Source organism: Schistocerca americana, chromosome 8 (genome assembly GCF_021461395.2).
Source record: "Schistocerca americana isolate TAMUIC-IGC-003095 chromosome 8, iqSchAmer2.1, whole genome shotgun sequence".
NCBI lineage: Eukaryota > Metazoa > Arthropoda > Insecta > Orthoptera > Acrididae > Schistocerca > Schistocerca americana.
The window spans coordinates 111,832,045-111,844,904 of NC_060126.1; the positions used below are offsets into that span (position 1 = coordinate 111,832,045).

The following is a 12,860-nucleotide window of genomic DNA, read 5'->3' on the forward strand; positions in this document are numbered from 1 at the left end:
ATAACGTAAATCCGAATATCTGTAGTGACATTTACATGCTGAATAAAGTGTGTGCACGCCGTAGTTTCTAACTAATTTACATTTTTTTCATATCGTTCAATAATTGTCACCCTGTATATTGTACGTATAACAAATGTATGATACTGATTGTGAAACTCAGTTGTAATTTTACAATTAATATAAAGCCCTCGTATACCCCGACTTCATAAGAAACGTTCGTGTAGTAACCTTCTACAGACATGGGTAGATAAATGAAAAAATGAAATAATATAAAATACAATAAATAAAAACAATGATTGGGTTTCACTCACGGGGCGCAAAAAGTGGAAGGCCGTGACACTAGTCACTGTGCCAGCATTTGGACTGAGATTGTAGCATGATGAAGCCATGTAAATTACCTCGAAGACTTTGTAGGACGTTTTCTCAGGAACAGTCGAGCATCTACGGATAAGCCGAGAGACGTGTTCGCTTATTTTGGCTCCTCTCCCATTGAGCGACGTTTCTGAGGAATCGGGTATTGGCACTTGCCGTGTTCTTCTTGTAATTTGTGTGATGGCGACTGTATTCTACCGTAGTGTCAGTTTACCGTGGTATACTATGATTCTCAAAACTGTCCGAACACCCTGAATTGGATTCCGCTCGATTTGTTTGCAACGGACAAAAGGTAACTGTCTTGCTGGTCCACTAATCTATTTCCTTATTGCTGATGATACAATGTATAGCGTTTGTAAACTCTAATTTATTGTAATAAAGGACTTTTCTATAAGTAAGTCTCAACTTGAAACTACAGGACAGTTATTTTTGTACTACTTGAGAACCCTAGACTCCTATCCAATAACTAGTGTCCCTATACACTAACCATGCTTACTTGTAAAATATCATTAAAGCGCTGTATGTGACTGTGGTGGTGACGATCGAACAGTAAGCCACACGAGTAAAACTGCCCATTTCATGCATTTTAATGTGGCCAGAAAGGCTTGGATCAAGTAACAGTGACTGCTGCCAACTCGTTGTGAAATTTAAGCATTAATGTTAACTGTATCGTGTACCTACACGTGCGTGTTCTGTAATCCCACACTTCAATAATAATAACAATTTAATTATAAGTTGAAAACAGTCCTCTGGTATTAAAAATAATAATCGGTTTGAGAATCATTTTTCTTCTTTTCCTTCTACCTTCGTCCCCCATCAGCAAAGTGTCGGCGTAGCTCTTACTGGATTTTCCATCTTTAATTTAAGGGATGGCTGTTGTCCTTCCTGCCACCACCCCGTTACATCCTGGGAAGGAATATATGTGTAAATAGGTTTGAGAATAACATACAAAATAATTACAGCAGTCGTAAAGGCGCAAAAATAATTGCGGTCCTTTAGTTTTGTGGATTGCGTGCGTTTTGCGCAGAGACCTCACGGCAGTTCCCTCGGCCCCGCTGATGTCCCTGATGATGTGCAGGAGTCGCGAAACGTCCTTTCCCGCGGATGGAAAACATGCGCAGTCTCGTGTCCCAAGTACTACAGCGCAGAAGAGGAGCCGAGTCAACAAAATCTGTCTTGTTTTATACTTACAACCGGAAGCTCTAACGACAACGGACACACTTTTAGGTAAAATAGCATTGTTAATTATCTTGCCACTGCATTTGCGTGCAAAGATGAGAGAGTACATTCATAAGTCTGGTAAATAAATAAATGGACGACTCCCATCCCAGCCTGGTGCAAGTATTTCAATCTGAGGCCACTTCGGCGGCTTTTGTGCGAATTTCGTTGCTCGTTTTACTCGAACAACTCGCATTTGACCTCATGGTATCGCCCCTGCTGCACATCTTTCCACTACAGAAAAATCTCAACTGATCGTCGTAACTGGAACCGGGACTTCTGCGTCAGTAACCGGGACGTCGACCACTATACTAACGAGACAATTTCAAGTCTTGTAAAAGAGTAATAAAAAATTACACTGGCTACAAATGTAGTGAAACATGCAGAAGGAGAGGAGGAAAACAAATGATATTTCGCGGGTTGAGAAGGTACGCGATGTTATTTCAGTGATTACAAAATCGAGTCAAATTTACAAAGAGCGCACTTATGAGAATGACTTTGCGCCCTCTCTGGCCTGCATGCATGCGGTGATTCGGTTAGGAAGCGTATTATAAAACCGTTGAGAACCTCATGAGACAAAGCTGGCCCACAGCTGTTGTAGGTCCTTGATATCCTGGATTCTGGTACAGGAGGAGAGTTGACATCCGAACTGTCCAAAAAACGTTCTACTGGGAAAGCTCTGGAGATCTTGTTGGCCATGTGTGTACCTCAGCATCACGTAGACATTTCTCAGAGATATATGCCATGTGACGACGAACACTATTCTGTTGAAAAATGACATCACACCTCTCGCATGAGAGGTAACGAGATGACGCAGGACGTCCACAACGTCGTTTTGCCATCTGAGTTCCTTCTTTCACTACCAGCCGTGACTTGAAGTCGTATCTGATGGCTCTCACGCCATTCTTTCCAAGTGATAATCAAAACATTACCCGTCGTGTCTTTGGGGCCAGTGTAATGTCTGATTGCAGGGAAGCCAAAGCACATTTACGTATGTGTTATTAGACCTCTTTGACAGTCATTTGCGTTCCTTACAGAGACGATGGTGTACACTCATGCTCATAAATTAAGAATAATTGCAGAATGTGGTGCCACACAACGTGGCACTACGCAAAACTGGCGCTAATAGCATAGGCACATAGGGAGCACACAGGACATAGATCTGTAACTCCACGGTATTGGTGATAAGTTGAGAAAACCGTCCCGAAACATATGTGCTACAAAACGCCACTGTTTTCTGCGCATGTACCCCGACATCAATATGGGATATGATCACCATGCACACGTACACAGCCCGCACAACGGGTTGGAATACTATGGATCAGGTGGTCGAGCAGCTGCTGGGGTATAGCCTCCCATTCTTGCACCGGTGCCTGTCGGAGCTCCTGAAGTATCCTAGGAGTTTGAAGACGTGCAGCGATATGTCTACCGAGAGCATCCCAAACGTGCTCGATGGGGTTTAGGTCTGGAGAACAGGCAGGCCACTCCATTCGCCTGATATCGTTTCAAGGTACTCCTCCACGATGGCAGCTCGCTGTGGCCGTGCGTTATCGTCCATCGGGAGGAAGGTGGGGCCCACAGCCCTGAAAAGGCGAACATACTGGTGCAAAATGGAAGGTGCCTGAACTATTACAGTTCCTCTGTCAAAGACATGCAGGGGTGTACGTGCACCAATCATAATCCCACTCCACACCATCAAACCACGACCTCCATACAGGTCCCTTTCAACGACATTAAGGGGTTGGTATCTGGTTCCTGGTTCATGCCAGATGAAAACCCGGCGAGAATCACTGTTCAGACTATACCTGTACTCGTCCGTGAACATAACCTGGAACCACTGTTCTAATGACCATGTACTGTGTTCTTGACACCAGGCTTTACAGGCTCTCCTGTGACCAGGGGTCAGTGGAATGCACCTTGCAGGTCTCCGGGCGAATAAACCATGTCTGTTCAGTCGTCTGTAGACTGGAGGCAACTGTTCCAGTGGCTGCAGTAAGGTCCCGAGCAAGGCTACCTGCAGTACTCCGTGACCGACTGAGGGCACTGATGGTGAGATATCGGCCTTCTTGTGGTGTTTTACACTGTGGACGTCCCGTACTGTAGCGCCTGGACAAGTTTCCTGTCTGCTGGAATCATTGCCATAATCTTGAGATCACACTTTTTGGCACACGGAGGGCCCGTGCTACGACCTGCTGTGTTCGACCGGCCTTCAGTCGCCCTAGTATCCTGCCCCTCATAACTTCATCAATATGTGTTCTTTGAGCCATTTTCAACACACAGTTACCATTAGCACATCTGAAAACGTCTGCACACTTACTCGCTTCACCGTACTCTGACATGAACCGACACACCTCTGTGTATGTATACTGCTGCCAGCGCCACCGTGCGACGACCGCAGTTCAAATGCACAGCATGGTCATACCCCGAGGTGATTTAAACCCGCAAACCACCCACCAGAGCGTTGTTTCGCCATGTATCAGCATTATCCTTAATTTATGAGTGTGAGTGTATATTGTCGACAGCCCCAAACACACTACCTGATAAAGAAAGTGAAGCACACAGAAGACCTGGTCTGTTTTCAATGTAACTTCGTACATATACACACCATTGGCGGGTATGTGAATGATTAGAGTTGTAATCTCCGCGACAGGTAGGACAGTCAGCAGAATGAATTAGCGTTTTTCGTGTTTAGTGTTGTTACCTGGCCTAGTTCGGTATATAGGCAGCGTGAAAAGAGCTAGATGTTGAGTGATCGCCGTGAACGATACGGGAATACCACATACTCGTGTGCGACAGCGTTATCAGCACCTGACAGTGAGAAAGGCAGCTCATACTGCATCTCCATTTGGATGGCTGGTCGTATCACTCAATATCCAGAGTTCAAGGGTTGGGGATGTGACAATGGCCCGATGCTGGACTGCATGAGAAAGTGAAGGCAGACAAACTCATAGTCAAGGTTCCCATCGACGGGCCGGCCGAAGTGGCCGTGCGGTTAAAGGCGCTGCAGTCTGGAACCGCAGGACCGCTACGGTCGCAGGTTCGAATCCTGCCTCGGGCATGGATGTTTGTGATGTCCTTAGGTTAGTTAGGTTTAACTAGTTCTAAGTTCTAGGGGACTAATGACCTCAGCAGTTGAGTCCCATAGTGCTCAGAGCCATTTTAGCCCATCGACGGCGTCTGACCGCTACAACACAGCACCGCCACATTGTGTACCAGGAACGTGGTCAGCCCTTCACATCTGCGCGTGCCATCCGGTAACGCTCCCTGCAACATTCCGTCTCAACCAACTCCATTCGTTGGAGAATAGCAGCAACCAGACAAGAGAACTGCCATCCAATAGATTGGTTGCCGTTAATAGCACGATACAAATTATTGCACTTGGAGCGGTGCTGTGGCCGGTGAGCATGGAAAGGCGTCGCATTGTTTTCAGGGATGAAACGCAGTTCTGCACTACCGTGGATGACTATCGTCGGCGAGAATGACAGCAACGTGGAGAGACGTGCCATTCTTGCTATGTTTTGGAGACATACAGCGGTTTTCCTACTGGCTTCATTTGGGGAGCCATCGGGTATGATTTCAAATCACGGCTGATAGTCATTGAGGGAACTCTGGCGGCGCAACGGTACGTGACGGATGTTCTGTGTCGCCTATATCGGTACATAACAATGTAAAAAATTGTCCTACAGAACCGAACAACGTAGAAAATAAGGCAATAAGCAATAGCCACGACAGAGATAAATTGTTTGGGTCTAAATTCATTAGAAAAATTCTTATTTGAATCATGCTTGCATTTCACAGAACTGAATAAAAGTACCCATTGTTGATGGCAAGAAGTAGCTGAATAATATTTGGGAATTTACTAACAACAGTTGTTTGCATAATGGGCGGACGTGCATTCCCATTATCTGGTAGGAGAATTTGACATATGCCTACATCTACGTGTACACATTTTGTAAGTGGGCTGTTTTTGTGTTGGAAGCGCTGTGCTTTCTTTGTAAGAGACTCTGTGGTTGGTTGGACTCGTTGTTGGAAGTTAATCGCCAGTACTATTGGGCAGCTGAAAGTTGGTCGCCAGCAGTGATGGAAGTACTGTTGGGCAGTTGGAGGTGAACAGCCAGCAGTGATGGGTGTCAGACGTGAGAAGTTAGCATTGATGGAGGGTAGAGGTCTGAAGTGTTAGCGTACATGTTCGACTTGGAGATTGAATATTATTCATGATTATATACCTTTGTACTAGATGTCAACGACGATTTATCTTCGTGTCTGAACTGGATGTCACATTGTTAAGGTAAAAAATACATTATTTGGTTTGCAACAAAATCTTTCCTTTGCTAACCACATGCCTATTAGTAATTAGTGGCTTTAGTAGTTAGAATCTTTTATTTAGCTGGCAGTATTGACGCTCGCTGTATTGCAGTAGTTTGCGAAATGAAGATTTTTTTGAGGTAAGTGCTTAATGAAATGTATAGGTTACTATGATTTCTTTTTAGTCAGGGCCAGTCTTTTGAATTAATTATTTGAAGTCAGGTTACCCTTTTTTTGAGCAGTCTGATTGCGTTGGGCTAGGATATTGTCGGTCTCAGTTATTCAGCAATTTAAGTACACACTCACTCATTTAAATAAAGAAGTTTCAATTTATGCTCCGCATGTAGAGCGTACTTCTGGCACCCACACATTTTCCGCCCTTTCTTATTCCATTTGCGAGTGGCACGCGGGAAGAACGATTATCAGTAAAGCTCCGCAACAGCTATAATTTTTCTGATTTTCTTGTCACGTTCGTTTCGTGAGACGTACGAGGAGCGTTCGGTAAGTAACGCAACACATTTTTTCTGGGCCGAATTAGGTTAAAAATGCGGTATTGGTTTCGGATATGTTTCAGCCCCTATAGTTACATGAAGTTCCGATAGGTGGCGGCCTATACGCAGGCTACAAAATGGCGTCTTTAATTCAGGTTCGTTTCAATCAGAGAGCTGTCATTGAGTTCGTTTTGGCGAAACACCAAAGTACCACAGATATTCATATGCGCTTGCAGAATGTCTACGGTGGCACTGTACTGAGCAGAAAAACGGTTAGTCATTGAGCATCTGCCATCATCGCAACAAGGTCGTGCGAGCTTGTCCGATCTCAATCGTGCCAGCTGGCCAAACCCAGCTGTGACTCCTGCAGTGTTGGAACTTGTGGACACTGTCATTCCAGTTTATAAACGAATCACAATCAAACAAATCGATGCACAACTGGACGCCTCTTTTGGCAGTGCTGACACACTCGTACACCAGTTGGGGTATTCAAAGGTGTGTGCCTGCTCGGTTGCTCGCCGCCTAACAAAAGACCATAAAGAGCAACGGAGGACTATCTGTGCTGAACTGCTTGGGTACTACGTGGCTGATCGTGACAATTTTTTTATCGAAAATCGTCACAGGCGATGAAACTTGGATTCATGACTTCGAACCGGAAACAAAACAGCAATCCATGGAGTTGCGCCACACCACCTCTCCTCTGAAGAAGAAGTTCAGAACCCCACCCTCAGCCGGTATAGTCAAGGCAAAGATCTCCTGGGACTGTGAAGAGGTTATTCCGTTCGCTGTCCTCCCTCCAGCTGCAGCGATCAGTCCGCAGCTCGTGGTCGTGCGGTAGCGTTCTCGCTTCCCACGCCCGGGTTCCCGGGTTCGATTCCCGGCGGGGTCAGGGATTTTCCCTGCCTCGTGATGACTGGGTGTTGTGTGATGTCCTTAGGTGAGTTAGGTTTAAGTAGTTCTAAGTTCTAGGGGACTGATGACCATAGATGTTAAGTCCCATAGTGCTCAGAGCCATTTGAACCATTTTTTTTTTTTTTGCAGCGATCAACTCTGCCGTGTACTGTGCTACCCTCAGGAAACTGAAGAAACGACTTCTGCGTGTTCGTCTCCTTCTTCTCCATGACAACGCAATGCCTCACACAAGTCTGCGCACCCGAGAAGAGCTCACAGAACTTCACTGGACTGTTCTTCCTCATCCACCCTACAACCCGGATCTCGCACCTTCCATTTGTTTGGCCCGAAAAAGGATGCACTCCTAGGGAAGCAGTAGGTGGATGGTGGGGAGGCTGTTGATGCTGCAAGACGTTGGCTCCCACCTCGGCCAGTAGAGTGCTGCTACCATGCGGGGATATGGGACCTCCCAGTAAGGAGGCGAAAGGCCGTCGCGTTGCACGGAGATTATGTAGAAAAATAGGATTTTTTGGCCAAAAGAAAGGGGAATAATGTGGTGTATCGGAATCCTGAATAAAACCAACCCGCTTTCAGAAAGTGTTGCATTACTTATTGAGGGCAACGGCCTTGCCGCAGTGGATATACCGGTTCCCGTGAGATCACCGAAGTTAAGCGCTGTCGGGCGTGGTCGACACTTGGGTGGGTGACCATCCAGGCCGCCATGCGCTGTTGCCATTTTTCGGGGTGCACTCAGCCTCGAGATGCCAATTGAGGAGCTACTCGACCGAATAGTAGCGGCTTCGGTCAAGAATACTATCATAACGACCGGGAGAGCGGTGTGCTGACCCCACGCCCCTCCTATCCCCATCCTCCACTGAGGATGACACGGCGGTCGGATGGTCCCGGTAGGCCACTCGTGGCCTGAAGACGGAGTGCATTGGTTATTGAACACCCTTCGTGTGAGGGGAGAAGTAATATTTTGTACAACTCTTCTTGGAATGCACGCCCTCGAAGTTTCAGTAGTAGAACTGCCATTGATGCACGGCGCCTTCCTAATATCCTCTACGAGTTTTTTGACATTCTCTGTAATATTTTCGCCGCGACTAAACAATCCCCTAATGAAACGGACCGCCGTTCATCGCATGTTCCATATCTCCTCTATTAATTTTACCTACAAAGGGCTCCAGACTGATGAACAGTGCTGGCAGTCGGTTGAGCAAATGTTTCGTAAGGCACTTCTTTCTAGGTTAAATTACGTTTCCTTGAGATTCTTCCAATTAACCTCGGTCTGGCATCTGACTTTGCTACCATTTGTTTTATCTACATTTGCATCAGATTCCTCAAGCTACGGAACGGTGTGCCGCGGAGGGTACTTCTTGTACCACTGACTGATCCCATTTTCCCTGTTCCCATTCGCGAACGACGCGTGGGAAGAATGACTGTCGGTAAGCCTCCGTATTAGCTCCAATTTCTCGAATTTTCTCGCCACGGCCACTTCGCGAGATGTATGTGGGACAAAGTAACACGTAGTCCGACCGACGCGCGAGATTAGCCGAGCGGTCTTGGCGCTGCAGTCGTGAACAGTGCGGCTGGTCCCGGCGGAGGTTCGAGTCCTCCCTGGCCGGCCGAGGTGGCCGAGCGGTTCTAGGCGCTACAGTCTGGAACCGCGCGACCGCTACGGTCGCAGGGCATGCATGTGTGTGGTGTCCTTAGGTTAGTTAGGTTTAAGTAGTTCTAAGTTCTAGGGGACTGATGACCTCAGAAGTTAAGTCCCATATAGTGCTCAGAGCCATTTGAACCATTTTTTTTTTTTTTTTTTTTTTTGTAGTCCGACTATTCCCGTAAAGTTTGTCTCGAAATTCCAACGGTAAACATCTCCGTGAAGCACGACGCCTCTCTTGTAGCATCTGCGTAAGAAAGGAGTCGTTTAACGTGGCATACGTTCATAAGGCCTGCTGAAAGTATTATTCATTGTATTATTAGTGTCAGCCTTTAATACGGTGGTCTAAGTTCCTTAATGAACACATAATGTCACGAAGTAAGATACAAAAATCTAACAAATTATTTTGCTCAACGACAACGCCTTTGACACTACCAAGTCTCGTGGAGCTGCTGAAGTTGCCTGCTGTCACCATGGTCTGACGGTCAAAAACCAATGTTACCAACTCCTAAAGAGAAATACCCGCTAATAATGTTAACTTGCACTAGTTACTGTTTCCAGTGATTTGTTCGCCAATAGCGTAATCGTACAGAAGTGGATATCTCCGGCTATTTGTGTGCTGTCCGTTCCATGTATTTACGTTCAGGAGCAACTACCAGTCTCCGCATCAATCGTTCATATTCTGCAAGTGATCAGTGCACGGGTGTCCGCAAAAATGTATCCAGAGAGCTGGGAAGAGGGCTGGATGCAAGACTCTTTAAAAGTTCCAGTTTTTATATGAATGAGTTTATCGGTTTGGAGATGTGATGCCACAAGAACTAAATTTTATTTGTGGTGCGGAAAACTTAGCATATCCCAGACAACTGAAGTTTATCCATTCATTTCTAGAAGTGTAAGAGAATTCTGTAATGAATAAAACACTGTTTTCCATATGTCAGGTGGGGTGGGGCACGTGCCTATTGCCCCCCCCCAAAAAAAAACCACCCCCACCACCCCACCACCACCACCACCAACGCTGAGGACACCTATGGTTCCTCGCTTAATGTGAAACTTACAGCGCCCAAGCGCCAACCTTCGGGGTAGTATTCTACTCAGCGTGTCACATATCTGCATCTCGTTGGCTCGCCGCGGCGAAAGCAGCGATTTGAGCCAATCTGGCGCGATCCCATGGTCAAGGTCCGGAGAGCTATCCGTTACACTGCACGCACCGGCACGCAGCGACCACCTCTCCACTATGCGTCGCCAAGTTCGTGACTCTGCGGCCCATTTGGACAAGTCTAGACTCGCGGAATTTTGGCTGCATTGCCTGGCTCGCACGCAGTTCTGAATTCCAGTTACAGAGTTCTCCAGTGGAAGATGCTTTCGGAAGGAAGTAAGGAAGAAATGTGATGGTTCAGAGTCCCGTTTTTTTACGAGGTCATTAGAGACTGAGCACGAGGTCGCTTTCCAATGGAATACCCAAGCATTTACCTTAAGCGATTTAGGGAAACCACTACACCATCGGCGGGTATTAACCTGCAATATGACTCATCATTCAATGGTACCTTTTTCCATGGTTGTTCGAGTGTCCACTGGGGGAATTCCTCCGCCCAAACACTGCACACAGTATACACAGTGGCGTTACATGAGGAGAGGTACATGAAAACAATCCAGACACCACTAGATAATGCGGATCGACCACTTGATGTCACAAGAAGCGTAGCCGCCTGTTTAAAAGGACGCGGAGAGTACTGTGACGTCAGTAGAGAAGCAGTAACAGCCTAGTGGGTCGGTCAGTATTCCAAACGTGCGCTAGTCATCCCATGTCACCTGAGGAACAAATTCTTCAGGGACATTTTAACCCTTCTAATACTGGTCAAGTCGACTGTTAGTGATATGACTGTGAATTGGAAATGCGAAGGAACAACCACAGCTAGATGCAATCAGGCATATCTCATGTACTAACGGACAGGAAGCGTAGAGCGTTGTGGAGTGTTCAAAAATGGCTCTAAGCACTATGGGACTTAACATCTGAGGTCCTCAGGCCCCTAGAACTTAGAACTACTTAAACCTAACTAACATAAGGATATCACACACATCCATGCCCGAGGCAGGATTCGAACTTGCGACCGTAGCAGCCACGTGGTTCCGGACTGAAGCGCCTAGAAGCGCTCGGCCACAGCGGCCGGCTTGTGGAGGGTGGCTGTAAAGAATCGCATGAAAGAAGTGGAAGGAATCATTCGTGAGTTCTAAAATGATGGTAGCAGGACAACTAGCGCAGTAACTGTGTAGGGAGTGAAAAAGAATACAGTACAATGCCCAAGTAGCTGGTCATAAGCCACTCGTTTCTGTAGTCAATGCGAAGTGACCATTTGGTGTAAGGAGTGACGCCACTGGACAGAAGATGACAGGAAAGTAGTGATTTGGCGTGATGAATCACGCTGTACCATATGTTACCCCGATGGAAGGACTTTTGTTAGGGGAATGACTGGAGACCGTTTCCTGCCATCACGAGTAGTGCCGTAGTGGTGTACAGAGGAAGTGCTGTTACGGTGTGGGGGTGTTTTATATGGTAAGGATTTGTTCCCTTAATGCGGTTAATGCTAAATACCAGATGCAGAAGAATATGAATACATTTTACGGCCTTATATAACGTGAACAGTAGAGGATCAATTCGGAAACGATTATTGTTTGTCTCAGAAAGACAACCGTCGTGTCATATAGCAGTATTTGCGAGGCAATGGTTCTTTGACAACAAAATTCGTGTAATGGACTGGCCTGCCCATGACTTTCACGGAGAATGGCCTGCCATTCCTCCACAGACATTCCAACCCCTCACTGACAGTGTCTGTAGCAGAGTCATAAAGGCAAAAATGTGGACAGATACTTTTGATGTGTACATCTGTGAGGCGGTGGTTTCTGTAGTGATGATTGAGGATGGCTTGTCTGCTCGTCGAATGTTGCTCTGCGCACAGTGGTCTGTCTTTCGCCTCTAACAATACGCGGTGGTTCATGGTGACCCCTGGCATTGTTGCCTACGGCAGTTGACTTAAGCGGCGGCGGTTTCCCTCGAATCAAGATCGCCAGAACACATCCTAATGAAGTAGCAAGTGGAGAGCCTGCACCATCTCGGAGATGGAAGGTCTCATGACCGGGCAGCACTTACATGCGCCCATACCGCGCGTCTTGCCCATTAACCTATCCACCTGTTACACTGACGACCAGACGTCAGACTACTCTCAAGCAATGTGACACGGGTAACTACTTGCAGCCTATTCACCGTGCCAACAGGAGTACTGTCCCTCTAGCACAGCAGCTGTCTATAATTCAACCGCTCCCACACCCATTAACTAGGAACTGGTACGGAAGCCTGACTGCCACTGACGAGGCTCTGGTCTTGTTGCTATGGTCTTCATTCTGAAAACTCGTTTGACGCAGCTCTCCACGCTGGTCTATCCTGGACAAGGCTCTTCGTTTCTGCATAACTACTGACACCCACACCTATTTGAACCTGCTTAATGTGTTCAAGCCTCGGTCTCCCTCTACAATTTTAACTCCCTCCCCTACCGCCTCCCCCCACCCACCCACCCACCCGCCCATCCATCCACACACACACACACACACACACACACACACACACACACACACACACGCACACACATTACTGCCTTATCAAACTGACTACTCCTTGATGCCTCAAGATGCGTTTTATCAGTCAGTCTCTTCCTTTACTCCAATTATGCCACAAATTCTTTTTTTTCTGTAACTTGATTCAGTACCTCCTCGTCAGTTATTTTATGTACCCATTTAACCTTCAGCATTGTTCTATAGTGCAACATTTCGAAAGCTTTTATTTTCCTCTTGTCTGAAGTTTTTACTGTGCATTTTCAGTTGCGCACAAGGGAAAGACTCTAGACAAATACCACCAGAAAAGACTTCCTAAC

At 46.6% G+C, this 12,860-nt stretch overlaps 1 long non-coding RNA gene and 1 pseudogene across 2 annotated transcripts in view; one reads left to right on the forward strand and one right to left on the reverse strand.

Moving 5' to 3' along the window:
- Nucleotides 1-12,860, reverse strand: part of LOC124625760 — a 173,715-nt gene that overhangs the window by 19,540 nt on the left and 141,315 nt on the right. The window lies entirely within an intron of this gene.
- LOC124546322 lies at nucleotides 7,895-8,012 on the forward strand (annotated as a pseudogene).